Raw genomic sequence first — 13,151 nt, 5'->3', positions numbered from 1 at the left:
AGTCATATATTATACCCCCTTTAATACTAAGTCAAGAATCTACACAAATTTAAATTTATAAATACACATATGTTTTAAAATAAAAGGAAGAAGGAAGAGCTATTCTTTATATTAGAAGGCTAATTGACAAACGTGGAAGAAATTATGAAGTTAGAAAATCAGCATTTCAACTACCAGAATAATAGCTTAATAATTTCATTATTTTTTAAAAAATCAAATGAATAATAACAGTTTAAAAATATTTTTTACAAAATCAATTTTATTTACTATGCCAATTTGCTGAGGAGATCTAATTTCGTACATCCACTTTAAATCTGCTTAGTCTCCAGAACTAAATATATCCTTATACATTTTGTTTTGTTTCTTTTTTAGACAAGACCTTGTTATAGTGCCAAGGCTATCCTTGAGCTCCTAAACTCAAGGTAATCCTCCTGCCTCCAGTCTTCCAGCACACCCACCTGTCCTCCCAATTTACAAAGGGGAAAGCCAACTTCTAAAATACATACCATCATCATCTTTGCCTTCTAGTGGAACACTCCAAGCGGTCCGGTTTCGTGATTACGACCCTCCTCAGCAACAATTCTCCTCACTTTGTCATGACTATTGGAGCGCTGGAAGGAAGCCTAGATATATTGAAACAGTAATATTTATGACACTATTAGGTATCAATCACCATTTTGCATATATTTAATAAAGTCATTATTCTTCATATTTATTCAGACAGCAAATACTTAAAAACTAATTTGAGTGGCTTGGGAGATGGCTCCTTGGATAAAGTACTTGTTGAATAAGCATGAAAAAAAAAGAGTTCAGATCTCCAAGATCCACGTAAAAACTGAGTGATGTGGAACACAACTGTAATCCCAGTACAGGAAGGGCAGAGACTGCCAGACGGTTTAGTCAAAATAGGAAGTTCTAGGTTCAGTGAGAGACTCTGCCTCAAAAGATAAGGTAGAGACAGGCAGATGGCTCAATTGGAAAGGCTCTGGCCAACAAGTCTGAAGACCTGAGTACAATCCCCATTACCCACATAGTGAAAGAACAGAACTGACTCCCATAACTTGTCCTCTGACCTCCACACATAAGCACTTGCATGTACACGTGTACGCACACACACAAATGAATACATAATGATTTAAATATAAAAGGGGAAAGGCTTGGGTGGTGGCTTAATGTATAAAGTGCTTACTGACACCAAGTAAAAGTAGCTACAGTTTTTAAGACAGATCGTATCATATTTTTAAGCTTGTGGGAAGAATCCTGTAGGGAGAAATTTTTGGTTATGTGAGATAAAGGGAATAAACATGCTAGTTAAATCTATAAACATGAGGATATCAGTTCTAACCACCAGAACCCAGGTAGAAAAGCTAAAACCCAGCACTGGAAGCAGAAACAGGAAGTTCCCAAGGGCCCCTGGCCAATAGGTGAGCTCCAGGTTCAGTGAGAAACACTATCTCAAATATAAGGTGGAAAGCAAGAGCATGGCACCCAGTGCTGACTTCTGGTCTCTACACACACACACACACACACACACACACACACACACACACACACACACACACACACATTCCCACACATGCGCCATAACAATGTAGAGAGAGAGGGAGACATCAACTGTCAACTCTGGCCTCCACATCATGAACACACAAACCAACCTGAGGTTTAGAATGTGGCACAAGTATGTCTTAAGGTTTAAAAAATCTAAAATAAAAATTTTAAATTACTTCTAAAACAAATATGGTCTAAAGTTTGAACAGCTATGTGGTGATATTTTATTTGTATGTTAATAAATAAAGTTTGCCTGGAGATCAGAGGACATAACCAGCCATAAACAAAAGTCAGGCAGTAGTACCACACACCCTTATTCTGATCACGTGGCAGGCAGGGTCTCCGTGTGTTCAAGGACATAATAGGGAACAGCCAAGCATGGTGACACATGCCTTTAATCCCAGTACCAACCACAGAGACCTGGAGGTCTGTACTGACAGGCAGTGACAAGGAAGTGAGAAGGAAGTGAGGTAGCTGGGCTAAGAACCAATGAGAGGACAGAACAGCAAGGCAATAAAGGCACAGGTTAGACAGGAAGTAGCTCTCTCTTGGGAAGCTACAGCAGCACGGTTAGCTAAGGTTAGCTGGTGGCTCTCGTTATTTCCCTGATCTCTACGGCTTTCACCCCTGTATTTGGCTCTGTGTTTCTTATTTAATAAGACTGCTTAGAAATTCGTCTACACAGCTACACCACGCAGCAGAACCACCAATCTGCACCTATGCCAGCCCCACATCTTACATATCAACAAGTCTAGTGGTGGAATAACAATCAAAATCCCAACCGAAAAAAGTTCAAAAGAGAATGGCAAGTGAGAGACGAGACATAAGACTGAAAATAGAGAAAAGACATAAAGCTAAAATAAAAAAATAAATAAAAACCTCTTGGAGTTTTACCTTAAAAACAAAAAATGAGATTTTTTAAAAGACAGATCATATTTTTATGCTCATGGGAAGGATCTGATAGAAAATTTGATATATGGGGGAAAGAGGACAAACATGCCTGCTAAATCTATGAGTGACAAAAATAAAATTTCAGTACACAAATGAAGGAACTAACTACTACTAAAAAATCTAAACTACTAGAAAAAAATGATCCCACCTATTAGAATACTCTGATCAGAGACTAATTCATATCTTCTCTCCAGAACTTTTAGCCTTCTACTTAATGTCTGTGTTTGCATCTCTTCACTCTTCTGGCCTTGCCCTGAAATTCCCAGAAGCATCTACCTAACTAGCTAAAGCTTTCACAGGGAGTTATGTTGTTATACTATGCTCTCCAGATTTGCAAAACTCCCAAACCGCTTCTCTGTTTACTCTCATGCTTCCCAATGATGTAAAACACCTCCTCCACTTGTCTGAACTTACCGCTATCACTTAGATTACCCAAACATAGTTTTAAAGAAAAGCACCACTAGGACTCCAGGTCAAATGAACAAGTTTAAATGTATGTCATACTGTTAGCTCTTTCAAATAATTTCCTTGTTCCCCTGTAGAAAATCTTACAGGTATAGACATCATGGCATAAAACTCACTACTCTTATGTCCTGTCTAACCCGAGTCCTCATAAAGTAACGAGCTTCCAAGAACCAAAACAGATGGCCTCACAGTCCCAAGACTGCAGTAATACTAAACCTGAACCTTTGGATTGAATGCTCCTTTCTCCTAGGAACATCACTATTACCAACTTAGTTCTTTTGTACTTAATGCAGAAAGACATAGAGAAAAAGCCACCAGCTCGAGGACTGTTTTTATTCTTTATTCTAATATTTAACATGCAAAAATATTACTATTAATCTTGTATATGCCTGAAACAGCTTTCATTTTATATGACGGATGCTTTCTGTAACATGCTGAATGTGCTCCTTTCAGTAAAAACCCCAAATCTGATCATTTTTAACAACTTAATTCTTATAAACATGTCAGTATCATAATGCTTTTAATCAGTTTAGTATAAGCACCAGGGTTTGAAATACAATCAATGAGTAGAGATACATAATCACTTTATAGATGTGTATTTCAACAGCATTCTTACTCAGGTTCTTTTCTTACAGATCTCAACAAATTTTTGCCTCCAAGTCATAGTGTGCCACCTAGTGCTACATAGAGATTTTACATAGGCTTTTTCAAATACTTAACATTTCAAATAAAAGCAATAAACATCAGCATTAAGTTATATTCAAATCTTGCCCGATATACTCTAAGAAATCAATTACTCAGAATGTTCACCACAGTCTACATACTTCTGAGACTTGCTCCCATATTCAAATCTTCCAAGGAGGGACTTGGGCAAGACTACATTCCCTCTTCCTAAGCCCTCCATTTGAGTAATTTCAGGTATATAGAAGTGCCTGGAGACACTGAGTTGTCAAAGTGTCAGGAAGGACAGCACGTTTGCTTGCTTCCATGCTTAGATCCCCCTACCTCAGCACCCATCCAGGATAAGGCAGCCCAGGAACTTAGCTTGGATTTACTTGTAACAAGAGAGGCTGGTCCTCATCTGTTTTCCTATCCCACATTCCACAAGTGTCAGACGGAGGCAGCAGCCGTGCCTGAAACAGTGACTAAGATTGAAGTTTACAGATGAAGAATAGATGGCAGGAAGTAGAAAAAAGAGAAGCAAACAGCAAACACGGAAAACCTAAAGTCAGTTTTTAAAGCAGCTTGATCCAGTGGTCAGGGACACAGCTCAGTGGGTAAAGGCACTTGATGCCAAGCCAAAAAACCCAAGTTTAACCCCTGGGACCCAGATAGTGGAAGGAGAGAATCAGCTCCTGAAACCTGTTCGATCATCTCCCCATGCACACACTATGGCACATGTGACACTGACAAACAAATAAATGTGTTAAAAATGGCTGTACTTACCGTCATTTGTAAGTCTCTTTCCTTGGCAAGATCATTTGCCATATAATCCCATGGGCTATAATTCCTGCAATTAAAATATATATCCTTAGTCATAGTGTTATCACAAAATCATATGTAATCATTAAAAGATAAAATCTCACCCTCTGTGTTCCTCATTACATTAAATACAAAAAAATGAATAAAACCACATTTTATTGTCTGTTAGGATGCATAGGATACAGCAGGCTTTAAATACTCCACACTGAATAGTACCTCAATACTCCAAAATATAAAAACTAAATGGGAAGGAATCAACGCCAATTACAGGACTACCATAGTATATCACAATCCAGAGGTCAAGCTTCTTTTTAGTATAACTCTTTACACAAAACACACACATGTATTTTATATGCTTGGTTGAAGGTTTATTTTTATGTAATGTATATGTGTGTTTGCCTGCATGTAATGTAATTCATATGCACAAAGTATATGTGCTTGTAAAGGCAGAAAAGGGCATCAGACTCCCCTGGAACTGGAATTACAGAGGATTACTAGCCACCTTGTGGGTACTAGAAATCAGACCTGGGTCCTGTGCAAGAGCAACAAGTGTTCTTAACTGCTGAGCCATCTATCTAGCCCCGAATTTCCTATCTTGACCGGATTCATAATGTTTAACTAAAAGAAAGCTTCCATGAACATTTATCCCTATTGTGAGAAATCCACTCCTGCCTTCCCTGTTCCATTTCATTTTCAATAATGTTATTAACATGGCTCGCTAATAAGCCCCACTTAACACAGAAAATAATGTGTAACCCCTCCTTAAGAATTTCCATAAAATGGAGGTGGGACAGATGGTTCAAAGGTTATAGGAACTTGTTGCTCTTACAGAGGACCTAGGTGCAGGTCCCAGCACCCACATGGTGGCTTACAACCATTCATAATTTCAGATACAGGGATTCTGACTCCCTCTTCTGACTTCTATGGACACCAGACACATATGGTATATATACAGACATGCAGGCAAATTCATTAACATAAAATAAAAACAAATCTTTAAGAAAAGAACTTCAGCCAGGTGGTGGTGGCACACGCCTTTAATCCCAGCACTCAGGAGGCAGAGGCAGGTGGAACTCTGTGAGTTTGAGGCCAGTCTGGTCTACAGAGTGAGATCCAGGACAGGCACCAAAACTACACAGAGAAGCCCTGTCTCGGAAAAAGAAGAAAAAGAAAAGAAGTTCAATAAACAGAAATTTTATCAGAATATTTTAATCACCTTTTATGTTAGTGTCCACACAGAACAGACCTTACCTTTCAAGAAACCTACTTAATGTAGTCAAATTTTCACTCAAAAGAAACACAAAGCAAAGAAACTAAACTCTGTAACAAGAACCACTGAATAAAAGAAAGTAGCAGATGAAACCAAACATTCTAATTCTAAAAACCTCCTCATTTAGCCTCAGTCAAGGTGAATATGCTCCTTTTAAAATACACTTCCAGGCTGGGATGTGGCCGGATGATAGAGTACTTGCCTAGTATACTTGAGACTCTGGACTCAGTTACCTGCACTATAAGAAATATAGTTTTAACCGGGTGTGGTGGTGCACGCCTTTGATCCTAGCACTTGGGAGGCAGAGGCAGGTGAATCTCTGAATTTGAGGCCAGCCTGATCTACAAAATGAGTTCCGGGTCTGTCAGGGCTATACAGAGAAACCCTGTCTTAAAAAAGAAAAAAAAAAAGAAAATACAGTTTTAAAGCAGCACCTCGAGTGCAAACATACATACACACACACACACACACACACACACACACACACACACACACACACACAAACTTAACCATAAATGCTCATAATAGCATCATTAACCAATAATCAAAATGGCATGCATAACCATCAGCTAAAGATTAAAACATTGTGTGAAAAAAGTTATAAAAAATCACATATTGTATGATTTCATTTATATGAATTGTCCAGAATAATCAAATCCATGGAGTCAAAAGGTAGAGGAATGGGGAGAAAATGGAAGTAACCACGAAAGAGAACAGGCTACCTCTCAGGGTGGTAACAATGTCCCCAAATCCACTGTGGTGTAGACACCCAGCTCTGTGAACACGTTATAGACGAGTTTTAAGTAGGTGAATGGCGTGGTACATGATTTAGGCATGGGTAAAGTGCTGTATTCTTTACGTACATTGCCCAGGCTCACAGACCTCCAGCTCCACCCCACCTCGCTCAAGTGAAAGACAGTCTTCATAGTCAGCTATCTCACCCCAAGTTTTCTCCTGTCCTTCACCACTCCTTGCCAGTATTCATTCCATTCCAGCCACACTGGCCTCTTTATGCTTTTTAAGACTTGAGTCTCAGGGGTTTATACTTGGGCCTCTCTCTGTCTTTGCCAAATGTGACTTTCTCGGTGAGCCCTATTTAAAATTGTAACCCTCCTAAACAACAAGGCTGTGGGAGTTCATCACCACCAGAGTAGCCTATAAGAAATGAAAGGGAGCTAACCACATGAAAAATAAACCACCACAGTGATGGTAGAAAATAACTTTAACTCTAACAAGAAAGGTAAAATACAAACATTAAAAATAAATGAAGCTGAGTGAATGGCACATGTAATTTCATATTCTCAGGAGACTGAGAAAAGAGGATCACTTGAGGTCAGGAGTACCAGTCTTGATGATAGAGGAAATGTTGTCTCAAGAAACTAAACAAACAAACAAAACAAAAACAAACCAAAAAACCCCTACTAATTCCAACAATTTATTAAGATACACAATATAAGAAAGATGTAATCTGTGACATCATTAACATAAAATGTTAATGCAATTTTATTTTTGTGTTTATTTTTTGCCTGGTAGGTGTTTTTGTTTTCTTTTGTTGTTGTTGTTGTTGTTGTTTGTTTTTCTTTTTTGCGAGGAGGGGTTTGAGACAGAGTCTCTCTATGTATTCCTGGCTGTCTTGGAACTTGCTACATAGACCAAACTGGCCGAGAAATCACAGAGATCCAACTGCCTCTGCATCCCAACTTCTAGGATTAAAGGCATGTTTTTGTTTTTGGAGAGGTCTTGCTATTTTACTAAGGCTAGCCTCTAATATGTAATTCTCTTGCCTCAGCTTCTTGAGTGCTGTGACTATATGTGTAAACCAACTGAAGTTAAATTTTTAGCATCTTAGAACAGACTATAACTACAGGATGTTTTATGTATGCCTATGATAACCACAAAGAAAAATCCAGAATAGATACACAATAAATAAAGACCAAAAAATCAAAAATTATCATTTTTCAAATAAAATCACAAAGGAAAATATCAAAATAGAAACTGAAAGTGAAAGAACTACAAATCAGAACATAATCATTGTAGTAAAGGCTTTCAATCTATCATTAACTATAAATGGATTACATTCTCCAATCAAAAGATAAAAATAGCTAAATAATTTTTTTAAATGATCACAAACAACATATTGCCAATAAGCAGCTTCAGCCTTCAGGAAGAAAATAAGCTGAAAGTGAGAGGATTAAAAAAGATATTCCGGGCTGGAGAGATGGCTCAGAGGTTAAGAGCACTGACTGTTCTTCCAGAGGTCCTGAGTTCGATTCCTAGCAACCACATGGTGGCTCCCAACCATCTGTAACGAGATCTGGTGCCCTCTTCTGGCCTGCAGGCATACATGCTGTATACTAAATAAATAAATAAATCTTAAAAAAAAAAAAAAAAGATATTCCATGTAAATGAGATCCCAAAGAAAGCAGAGGTATTTTACCAGACAAAAGGATTTTAAGTCAAAAAATGCCACAAAAAAGTCATCATATGATGATAAAAAGTCAATTCTCAAGAAAATATAACAATTATAAATATATCCCAAACTTAGAGTAACTAAAAAGATAGGCAAATATTAACAGAATTGAAGACAAAATTACAGTAATCTAATACTAGGGATTTCAATACCCAACTTTAAAGAAAGGATAGATCTGGACATACAATCATTAAAGAAAAGGTTAACATGAACAATACTACAGATCAAATGAACTAAGCCAACATATTTAGAATATTACACTCAACAGCAGAGTATATACTATTTTTAATCACAAATCGAGTATTTTCTAGGATAGATTATATAAGCTACAAAACAAATGTTAATAAAGTCAAGGTTTTAAGTGGTTATTAATTTTCAGACCACAGATGGTATAACACTGTTATAGAAATCACTGATGAGAAGAAAATTTAAAAATTCACAAATATGTGGAAACTGAGTCACACATTCCCCAATAACCTATAGTTTAAAGAAGAAATCAAAGGAGAGATAATAAAACACCTTGGGATAAACTAAAATGGAAATATAAATAGCAAAGCATGTGTCAGAACAAAGTCCATGAATGGATTTATGTGAGGAGAATTCTAAGTGCTTGTGAGAAAACTCCAAGAAGACAAGACACAAGTCTTGTGATCTCAGTTTCTTCAAAAACATAGAATCATTCCTGGAATGATTTTTCATGCCCCTCCCAGATGTAGCAGATAGGAGTGAATTTACTTCAGGATATTCATTATGACTGGCTATTGTTATTTATTTATATGCCTCTGTGGAAAAATATGTTTTTGCCATATGTGTCTCGCCCACCATGTGTGGCTTGCCCCTGTGATTGTATACTTTAATCATGTGACTTCTTTTAACCCACAGAGTATAAATCGTCTGATGCTCTGAATAAAGTTGGCTACTGCATAAGACCGTAGTCTGCCTCACTTATCGGTTCCATCCTCCCAGGTCCCACTGCCTCTAAAGTGATAAACTCATATAAGCATGGTAAAAGCAGTTATAAAAGGAAATTTTAAAACAATGAATGCCTAATTAAGAAAAAAGAAATAACCTAACTACACAACCCAAGGGTCTAGAAAAAGATCAAAACTCAAAGACATCCAAAAGGAAACTAAAAATCAAAATAGAACATTAAAAAATAATCTAGAAAAGAGATAAGATCATGAATCTACAAGCTAGTGTTTCATAGGAAAGAGAAAAATGTCTGATTAGACTAAGAAACTTGGCAGGAACCTGGAAACAAGAGCTGAAGCAGAAGCCATTAAAGATTGCTGCTTACTGGCTTCCTTCCCATGGCTTGCTTGCTCAACCTGCTTTCTTATACCACCTAGTGGCACCACCTCCCAGTGGGCTGGGCCCTTTCTCATCAACCATTAATCATGAAAATACCCCACAGACTTGCCTATAGGTACTCTGATGCAGGTATTTTCTCAGTTAAGGTTCCTCCAGCCTAGTGGTTTCTCTAGCCCAATGCCAAGACCCTTTAATAGAGTTCCTCATCTTGTGGTGACTCCCAACCATGAAAATCATTTTCATTGCTACTTCATAACTGTAATTTTGCTACTGTTATGAATTGTAATGTAAATATTTTTGGAGACAGAGGTTTGCCAAAGTGGTCATGACCCACAGGTTGAAAACTATTGCTCTAGCCAAATCTGTACAGATTGATGTCCTTATAAGACAGGTTGAAGGAAGATCCCTGTCCGTCCTCGTGTAGGGGTAGAGAAGGTGTCATCTAAAATCAGAAAGTAGGTCATCACCAAACACAGAATTAGCTAGCACCTTCATCTTGGGACTTCCCCAACCGGAACTGTGAGAAATCGATCCCTGTTCTCTATACACTTCTCAGTTTAAGGTCTTTTGTTATAGCAGCCCAACAGACTAACTAGGAGAATTTTACAGATGCAGCTCAAGGGAATGGGGGAAAGAGTAGGAAGGGAGCATTTGCTGAAGGCTTGCTATGCAGTTCTTTACAGAAACAATCATTTTCTGCTGGTAACAATTTTATGAGGTGGATGGTATCCAAATGAGGGAAGCTGAAGGACAAGGTGCACTTGAGACTCTGACCTTCAATGCTACCATACCCCACTTTCTCCCACCAACGTCATTTCCCAAGTGACATTTAAAAATGACTCTAGCTGGGCGGTGGTGGCACACGCCTTTAATCCCAGCACTCGGGAGGCAGAGGCAGGCAGATCTCTGTGAGTTCGAGGCCAGCCTGGTCTACAGAGTGAGATCCAGGAAAGGCACAAAGCTACACAGAGAAACCTTGTCTCGAAAAACAAAAATAAATAAATAAATAAATAAATAAATAAATAAATAAATAAATAAATAAATAAATAAATATGACTCTATTAAAGGTAGATATCAGTGGACATTCTCAAGTCATTTCAGTGTGTTTAAGTCAATCTGCAAGCATTCTGCAGAAAGTCGTGTTTAACAGAAAAAAAATACCAAGGCAGGGTAGGTTAGCGCTGTGCTTATCAACCTTAACTCAGGATTCTAACACATCACCAACAAGTGATCTGGGTAAGTCACAACCTCTTTGAGCCCCAGGTTCCCTATTCATAAATGTCCACATTCCCTATCTCCTTCTTCCCCCATGTGATGCTGATGAAAACAATCTGTAAATTGTGGTACATACATAAGGAATCATTGTGTTAGGAAAGATAATTGTAGTGAATTGCTATTTCGTGAACAATAACTTGGCACACTTGAGAAATACAGTCTACCAGCAGCAGGAAGCAGCCCTAGGGCTGAGGGGCCCTCTTCAGAGGGAGCCTCTTGACAGCAGCAGGTGCTGCTGCGGGAGCAATTTTCTGGCTGCTTTCTAACAAGTTCAAAGCTCTCTGCAGTCAGCTACTGACTCTACCCTGCTTCCTTGAGCAAACCTGAGCAGATGGGAGGCGCTAACAAATTCCTGGGGTGAGGACACTGAGGCAGGAGGCTCCCAGGTGAGAGACCTTCCTTTTGCACCCGAGGCCCCAACGTCAAACATTTGTTTTGTTTTTTGTTTTCTTTTTCCGGAGCTAAGGACCGAACCCAGGGCCTTGCGCTTGCTACCACTGAGCTAAATCCCCAACCCCAGGTTAAACATTTGTAAAATGGGAAAGAAAAAAATAATAAATTCTTCCACCCCCTGCTCCCCTGAGAAAGCTAAGACCTGAATCAAGTTTCATGGAAGTGTGGCCAACCCCTGGCGGAAAAGATGCTAACGGGGTCAACTGCCAAAGGCAGGCAAGAAGCTCCTGAGGTGAGGACCCCGCGGTAGGGACATGCCAGAAGCCTGGACTACCTGCTAGAGACAGCATCCTGCCCGGGGCTCGCTCCCGGCCGGGACGGAGCTCACGGTCCCAAGACCCTCACAGCCCACTGGGGCTGAGGGCCGGCTGGACCCTCCCTACCCGGGCCGGGCCTCCCCGGTCAACCCCCACGGCTCCCCTCCCCGGTCACACGCCCAGGTGCCTGAGGAGGTGGGAGGGTGTTCCGCCGCCATCTCGTGCCCTCAGCCCCGCAACACAGGCTGCCCGCGCCCCTCCTGGGCCGTCCGGGTCGAGGAAGGGCACACTGCCCCGGGCCGCCCCGCGCACTTCGGGGCGGCTCCCAACCTACCGGCGGGAAAGGGGCGGGGCGGGGCGGGGCGGATGGCCTTACACCACGTGACGCCAGCCGAAGCCTAGCCCCGCCCCCTAGGCTATCCCGGGCTATCCGCGCAGGCGCAGCCGGGTTCACGCCTTTCGCTCAAGCCTTTTGCTCAGCCCTTACATCCCCAGAGCTGCTTTTTCCATGGACTGATATAGTCCACTTCGGCTTCTGGCCACGCGGGCCCCTTTCTCGAATTCAAGCTTTCCCTCCTGCCTGTCTTATCACCACAGTCCACATATGAAGGACCTAGCAAGTCCTCTTGAGAAATCTGTGCGTGGTAGTGTTTCACAAAATCACCTGGGGCTTAGCCAAGTAGAGCTTTACCTGCACCTTAAGGCTTGTTTTAGACGTCGTGTGCCAGACTTGGATCCAAGTACAAAGACCTAACAGATATGTTTAAGCTATTTCGAAGAGTTCAGTCAGCACAAGATGAATATGTGTCGATATTTAAATCACAGTTCTGAACTAAATGGAAAAGAGATTGTGCACATCATAGTATCAAGGGGATATTATATCCCGGCTACTTTTCATCCAGCTGACATTCTAACGTCCCTCACCCTTCTTACCCACAGCAGCTGGGAAACCAATGGGTACTGAAGTCTACCTCACTTTCAGGCGTGAAAGAGCTGTGGAAACAGGTGTGCACTATATTAGTGGCTCCTTCTATGTCCTCTCTCCTCTTGGTTTCTTAGAAAACTCATTCCTTCAGTTGTCTGACAGTTATGAAGCACCTGCCATGTTAGATACACTAACTGCTTAGGGTTAATAAATGAACAAAATAGATCTTCCTCGGGAAAAATATCCTGGGAAAAAAATGTTTTTGAGCTGGGAGGAAACATCAAATGGGAACAGAAGTGACACAGTACAACATAAATGATGGTCATGGTGTTGTTTCTCTTGTTAATCATCTTCTCTTATTCCCATGAGCAATTTACAAGATATCTCCACTACTTCAATAGCTATTCAGGTCTGGACTTAGTGCCCTTTGGTTTCTGCCCATTCTTTTCAAAGTCACCAGGGATTTCCCTGCTGACATTATCACCACAGCTTGCAGTAGTTTAAAATTTTAATTTCCCCACAGGCCCAGGTATTGAAGGCTTTGGCGCTATGGTGGTGTTACCAGAGACCAAGGCCATTGAATAAGAAGATGCCAACAAACCAGATCAGCAACTTTCCCAAAAACCAAATAGAAATGATGATTAGATCAGTGCCTTATTCACCCATCATCAGAGAGGCTTCCTCCTCCAGCAGATGAGAACAAATACAGAGACCCACAGCCAGACGTTACACGGAGAGACAGAC

At 40.3% G+C, this 13,151-nt stretch overlaps 1 protein-coding gene across 1 annotated transcript in view; it reads right to left on the bottom strand.

Moving 5' to 3' along the window:
* Nucleotides 1–11,762, bottom strand: part of LOC128121772 (dentin sialophosphoprotein-like) — a 133,626-nt gene extending 121,864 nt beyond the window's left edge. Inside the window, exons 1-3 of the mRNA XM_052756763.1 lie at nt 11,500–11,762; nt 4,411–4,474; nt 507–623 (exon numbers count right to left, since the gene is read on the bottom strand). The gene's annotated coding sequence lies outside the window, so the exon portion shown is untranslated. The remainder of the gene's footprint in view (nt 1–506; nt 624–4,410; nt 4,475–11,499) is intronic.
* Nucleotides 11,763–13,151: the final 1,389 nt, after the last annotated feature.

The sequence above is a fragment of the Peromyscus californicus genome, unplaced genomic scaffold, assembly GCF_007827085.1.
Source record: "Peromyscus californicus insignis strain IS unplaced genomic scaffold, ASM782708v3 Scaffold_11__1_contigs__length_118956290, whole genome shotgun sequence".
NCBI classification, from domain to species: Eukaryota; Metazoa; Chordata; class Mammalia; order Rodentia; family Cricetidae; genus Peromyscus; species Peromyscus californicus.
This window is presented reverse-complemented; position numbering and strand designations above follow the sequence as displayed.